The sequence below is a fragment of the Wyeomyia smithii genome, chromosome 3 (assembly GCF_029784165.1).
Source record: "Wyeomyia smithii strain HCP4-BCI-WySm-NY-G18 chromosome 3, ASM2978416v1, whole genome shotgun sequence".
Lineage (NCBI taxonomy): Eukaryota > Metazoa > Arthropoda > Insecta > Diptera > Culicidae > Wyeomyia > Wyeomyia smithii.
In genome coordinates this window covers 219,434,109-219,441,068 of record NC_073696.1, presented here as the reverse complement: position 1 = coordinate 219,441,068, position 6,960 = coordinate 219,434,109, and the positions used below count along the sequence as shown (strand labels likewise).

At 37.0% G+C, this 6,960-nt stretch overlaps 1 long non-coding RNA gene across 1 annotated transcript; it reads left to right on the top strand.

The window, feature by feature from the left end:
- The first annotated feature begins 4,839 nt into the window (after positions 1 to 4,839).
- Positions 4,840 to 6,625, top strand: LOC129729946 (uncharacterized). Its single transcript, XR_008728768.1, has 3 exons — positions 4,840 to 5,353; positions 5,414 to 5,514; positions 5,572 to 6,625. It is a non-coding gene; the product is annotated as an uncharacterized LOC129729946 (long non-coding RNA).
- The last annotated feature ends 335 nt before the right edge of the window (positions 6,626 to 6,960 follow it).

Below are 6,960 nucleotides of genomic sequence, written 5' to 3'. Positions count from 1 at the left end.
TCATGTTTATAATATTCAATCATCTTTTTTATGATCCATGGCGGACTGTGTATCGCATAACGTAACGATTACGGAGAAAACATTAAAGTTGATCTGCTCACTTAAATCTGGATCATTGGCAGTAGGACGGGCAACAACAAAAAATCTCCGGTATGTTGAGCTTTATCGCAGTTTCTGTTCCCGCACTCTTCGAACTGCTTATTAACCGTTCAGAATAGCCCAGAAGCAGCACCGGGAACGTCAGCGGCAGCAGCAGCAGCAGAAGAATGATCGTTCGGAAGGTGTAACACAGGTAGCACAGCGAGTGGAGCGCAAAATGATATGTGCAGCATGTGTTTCTCTGCGATGCGCCATCCCTGCGCCACCGTTTGTTGGCGGTTCAACGCTTGTCCACCCGTTGAGGTCTCTCAAATCCCTTGAGCAGAAAAAAAAGAATGGCGAGTGCTTCTGCTACTGCATTCCCAATTCCTTTCGCAGGCCGATTGAAGTATATGTTTTCATCGAAATTAAATGCAACGCAGCCGACAGCCATCGGAGATCGTCAATATCGACTTGGAACTTGGGTCCCGCTTGGATGCCGTCATTGCTTGGTAGGTAAACTGATAAAAATAATGATTAAATCTACGAATTATCTCAGTGTTCTCTTGGTGGCCAATTTGATTGCGATGTGCGAATTTACCTCCCCCCATGCAGGATTGCGGTTTCTTGGAATCTTATCGCATAGCTGAAAATCACAATTATTCCGTAATAAAGCTTATTTTTTCTCTGCGTGTACCAGGAACTCCCCTGCACTTTTCTTTCCCAGCGGCTTTGACTGACGCGCGGCAGCTAAGGAAATAATACGTACGTTTGAAGGATTAGCACGCAACGGACGCAAGGACGACCCGGGACGAACCGTAAACCGTTCGTTACAGCCAGCAAGCAGATACAGTAGCTATCGGGCTTTATTGCCTGCGGGCTTTGGCTCCGGCCCCAAACAGGATTGTGTGGGAACGCGAATGCTTTATTCAGAACAGGTAGGTAATCTACGTAAAACGAAATCATCGGTTCGGTGCTGACCATTACGAAAATTAGAGTTCGTTATTGTGATGCAGCCGAGAATGGGTGTTTCCCATAAATCATAAAAAAATCTCGAACGGCTATCGGTGGTGTGCATAATGGATAGCTTAAAGTTGTTTCAATATTTGATATTGCGGGTCAGAGTTTCATGGAAAAATAGCTCTGTACTCTATTAGTTAACTTGTGTGAAAAAATGTTTTTCACATCTATTTTAACATCAATCAAAAACGTGTCATAATTAAGCTTTAAATTAAATTCCAGCTCGTAGTAGATATTTTAGATATGACTGGCTCCGATAAACATTCCTCTATGTCGAATAAATATTGTGTAAAAAAAAATTTTTTTGACGTTGGACTACGTCTGTTTTTTATACTGGGATGCAAACTGTAAAAAAAATAAAACTGGCAAATGTTACGTCAGATTTCAAACGATAATAACAGTATAACCACATGAAGGATAACAATAACCGATATGTTATTGGATAGATAAAATGTTGAACAATTTTGTAATACGCTATTTATTACTACTATTTCATTTTTCTGCGCTGAAAATTGATAAAAAGTTTCAAGGATAAATTTACGCGAACAAGAACCAATCACATGCGAGCCTTCCTAGCACAGACAACGAGAATAGACACCAACCATTCCCTCTGATATTCTATTAATCACTATCAAAAGAAAAATTGATAGAGTCTTCTCGTCTCAATAGGTAAATTTATGTTTCCTTTTATGATCTTAGACTAATTCGATGTTTTGAAGGTAAAGGTTTTTCGAAAAGTTCTGAAACTATCCATTTTCTTGAAAAACTTCTAGATCTGCTGTTAGAACGTAATAAAAACTGATGTCTTGTAAGAAAACATGGTGGTGAAAGCAACAGTATCGCACATTATATGTGAGGCAGAGCGCCGCAGGTCTCTCGTCGTCTATGATTGCAGCGGTACACTTCTATTCGTTCATTTCAGCTGTACACTTATATTCGTACTGCAGCGGTACTATCGTATTGCAGCGGTATAGTTCTATTCGTACATTTCTATTCGTTGCAATCGAAGAAAAACTGCAATGCTGCTGCTGATTGTGATTGAAGGTTTATCTTATATGGTTACCTTACAATACATTACCCAACAAGAATTGAAAATTTTTGTAACGGTTATAAGTTATTTTTATTCCATTTTATCTTCGACTAGCTGACCCGGCAAACTTCGTACCGCCGCCTTGAGTTTTATTGACTGTTGTATTGCAAAAACTGAAATATCTAACTGCTGCTAAAAACATACCTACGATATGTTTCGACTCTGATTTGTTTTTAGTTTTGTTTTTTTACAATCCTGCGGTCGTAAAATTCTACGTTTTTATTTCATTGAACTTATGAAGCACCTTTCAACCATAATCAAATCATTTCAATACATTTCTGAAAATAAACAGTCATTCTTTTAAATATTCTGAAGGAAATTATTACATTATTTTTTCAATTATTCAAAAGCTTGACTTAATGCAAATATAGTAATACCCTTCTGCCTGGCCAATCTCACTGGAACAGATTTTATAAAAAGCTTCAGAATTCTAAATAATTCAAGCTTAAAATTCGGAATATACGAAACATGTGAAAGTGGTCCAGGCGGTCCTAGCCGCTAAATTCTATATATTTCACAATGTCGGGGTCAGGGTCACGTGAATATGCGACATAGAGCTGTCCATGTGAGAAGCATGAATACTCGGAGTTTATGCCACAAATTTTTAGTGACTGTCCTTGGGTTTTATCAATAGTCATCGCGAATGCGCGACGCACGGGAAATTGCAGACGTTTAAAATTTAACGGCAAATCGGTAGGAGTAATCGAGATACGCGGGATTATTACGACTTCTCCTTTGTAGTTTCCTGTCAGAATTGTCGCTTCAAGGACATTTGCCATCGGGTAGTGGCAGCAATGCATCTGTTCGGTGGTAAATTTGACCTTGAAATTATAAAGTAGTAGTATTTGAAAATATTTGGTTAGCATTTTTCTCTCAATTGAGTGTTTAAGTTTTATACTTTATTTTTTTTTTGTTCAAGACTCGTTTAAAGACTTTGGAAACTAAGTGTGTAACTGACGATTTTGAGATATATGGGGTGTCGAACGTCGTGCATTTCGAGCTCGTCTTGTTCTTAACCGATCCACTTCCCTTCTGGACTCGTATATTTCCTGACTTTTTAATATTCTATCTTCAGTGTTGCGGAGCCTGACACTTCTATTGATCTGCTACTACTCGTGTCTTAACTCGCAAAACTGCAACAAAAACAACGAATTTAATTTTAATTCAACGGGCTGTTAAGTATTTGAACATTCCACTTACAACAACTTCATCTGAACAAAAAACACTTCGACCACAGCAGAAATTTGTCAAAGTCAACTGGAAGATATGCAAGAATCAGTTTGATCATGTAGATTAGGGAGAATACCTTTTATAAAATACCCTAAGCGGCATTTTCGTTAGGAAGCATTCCCACTACATGTGGAAGAAAATTACTCGAAACCAACTGAAACCAGTATGAATACTCCTCAGAATTCTTGCAAAAACACATTATTATTTTTAATATATTATGTTTATTACGTACCGACAGTGTCACAGTTCTTCTTTCTTGAAAAACAGTCACAGCACAAATTAACAGAAACCGCCGTTGAATTTAAGTGGCATCAACAGAAACCGTTACGAAAATCGCATAGAACTATTTCATAAAATATTTAAAAAAATGAAGGCTATCGTTTAAGTACGCCCCGGTGATGAAAACTTGTTTCGAATTTTTCCGATCAAAGGCAACTAAAAATCGTTACTCACTAAAACTCACAGAAAACCTCTCAGAATCTCAGAAGGGCGGGAAATATCAAGGGTTGGTTTTTAACGTTTTATAACTTTTCCATTTGATTTTCGTTATTGCCATGGCATAGTGACAATATTGTTTTGTCCTGAACAAAAATTCTCGCAAAACCTAATGGCCAACCATTTTTCGGGTATCTTTTTTTTCAAACATACAGGATACCAATTGTTTTTCATGTGACCATGTGACATAAAGCTGTTTATGCGAGAATATGCATGTTTTAGGTTTCATGCCAGTTATTAGGGCTTTGGGCATTATCGAATATCACGCAACTGCGGAGCGTGAAGGTACATACACGTTTGAATTTAAATGATAAATTGGTTGGAACACGGAGCTTCGAAATTTTCGCTTCAATGGCATTAATATTTCATCTGCTTTTTAAGGCAGATCTGCTGCCTAAGCACAGTGCAATTGACACTTCGCAACATCATAGTTTTCATTCAACATTCAACAATTAATTGTAAATCCAGAGATTTGTAGGAATGCAATAGTGCCTATTTAACGAAACATGAACAGAAATCAATGTTTTTTGAGAAGCAAAAACTACACGTTTATTTTACCAGCTAACAGAATCATCGCAGCATGAGCAAATGTCTATGATCTAAGTCAGTGTGCATTTTGGAGGAAATTGAACAGATTGATTAGATCAGAGCAATGGTAAATTAAATCATCGCACATGTAGTGTTATTCTTGTTCTTTCTTTTCATTTATCAGATAAGTAAAACGATTATATGCAACTTTGCTCAAATAAGCCAGAAATTTAATTTACATTCACCCTTATTCTTGTTTACGGCCGTATCGCTTTCGTACGAAAGCAGCAGCAACGTACGAATGCCATACGAACGCATACGAATCCGATTCGTTCTAACCAATTCGAGCTTTCGAACATTGTTGCTTTCGTACGAACGTGCCATTCTTGTTTACGTACGAATGCGTATCCGTATTCTTTTTGCTCTCGTTCGCAAACGTCAGTCAAAAGTTGCGAATCGCTGTACGAATCGCCGGCGCCGGTAGTTTTTTCTTGTTTTTCTGCCGTTTGGTGTTAGTTTTTTGAAAAAAAAAATTAATAAACCGAATAGTTTTTATTGATTTGTGAAGTGTAAGTAAATTCTAAAGAACATTTGTGAAAATCCATTCTCAAAAACCTCCAGTTGATACAAATCGCCGTCGCCGAGGAATGTTTTGGTTGTTTCGCGTGAAAAAAAAAGCCGCTAGAAACTGATTGAGGTTTGCCGTTAGTTCTGGGAGAATGGTGATAGAAAAAAGGAATAAGTCGCTACCATCAAGGTACTACAAAAATCTGCCGAATATTTGGATCGTCTTCCCGGCAACAGCAAAGCGTCAACCAGCAAGCAGATTTGATTGGCGCAGATAGTTGACTGGGTAACATGATACAGGATTATTAATTTATCATTGCTCTTGGATGCCGATTTGTGTACTAGGTAATTAGTTCAATTAATAGTGTTTGAAAATAATAATATTTAAATCTATTGATATTGTAGAAATAATCGATCAGGAGCTACTGGCTACTGGAGATACAGGAGATAACTTTGCTGGGTAAATTAGGCAGTTTCCAACGCTTTTGAAATTACCAGCAAATAAGGTATTTTACTGTTTATTACATTGTTAGTATAACTATTTCATGTTGTTATTTTTGTAGAAGACCAAGAATACAACAAAGCAACCAATTTCTTCGGATGCCTCAAATTTTCACAATTGGGTCAATGAACCACTACAAGCTACAAAGGACAGTTTTGAGAGCTGGTTCCGTTTGGTGTTGACCAAAAATACAAATGACGGATAATTTTATTTTATTTTATTTAATAATGTTTATTAATATTAAGATTAAGATTTAATAATAATTTTTTTTTAAATATTTTCATGATCGATTATTATATATATCTAGTTACGGTTCTGGCGTGAAGCACTTCGGTTTATCTCCCAAGAGTGTTGGTCATCCAAAGGGCTTCAATTGTGGTCAAAATTGCAGACATGGATTTTCGATGAAAATAACCAAACCGCCGTATTTTTTCATTAAGTCGTCAGAGTGACCAGCTCCGAAATAGGGTGATCCTAATAAAAACAGCTTTATTCATTGTATTTTATTCTAAAAACAACATAATTTTTGAACCAGGTGATTGATTTTTTATCTTTTTGGATCAAATCAACGTATATTTTTCTCGTTTCAAGAAATAATACGAAAAAAAGAAATCGGTGTGCTTTCACTGTTTAGAATTAAAGCAGCTAAAACATCGTAAAACAACTTCTATCCATAAAAAAGTTAGATATTTGATTTAATCGAAAATTTGGGTCACCCCAATTTTTAATCATTTTTCAATAAGCGCTTTATCATAAGTAACAACTTTGTTGAAGAAAGTTTTTCTCTAAAACTTTGCTATCGAGCTCTATATCTAAAATTCCCTATAAATTTCGTTTCTGGACCGCTGCACTGACCAATAACGACGTCGGCTGCACTACTTGGGAAGGAAAAGGATGATGATGCTCGTTTTGTTTATAGACCGCAAGTTCTACTGCATTTCTACGAGTGTCACAAATAGGAATTGTTTTAAAATGAGTGCCAAAATCTGGTCACTTTTTTTAAAGACTGGACGATTAGAATAGTCAAAAAACGTTGCTGTGCCGTCTAGTTAGCCTAAGTGTAGTAAATACATCACAAACATGTTACATTTAGAACACTAAACATTTCAAACATCCTCGAGATCGTTTTCTTCCATGTAGCTCGAACAAACGTTGTGCAGCGCACAGCAGACATTCACAATTTAGCCGCTTTAGCTGGAGCATAATGGAGCTGCCGAGAACCAAGAATGCACCGGAAGCGATTTTTCAAGACACCAATGGTTCTTTCAATGATGCCTCTACCCAAGCTGTGCCTAGAATTAAAATCACTTTCGGGGCTTCCTGGTTCTGGCGCTCGGTATGGTGTTATCAACCACGGTTCGGAAGGGTACCCAGCATCACCTGAGAATAACAGAAATTTATATGTATCTCTCTCTCTCTCTCTCTCTTTATATATATATATATATATATA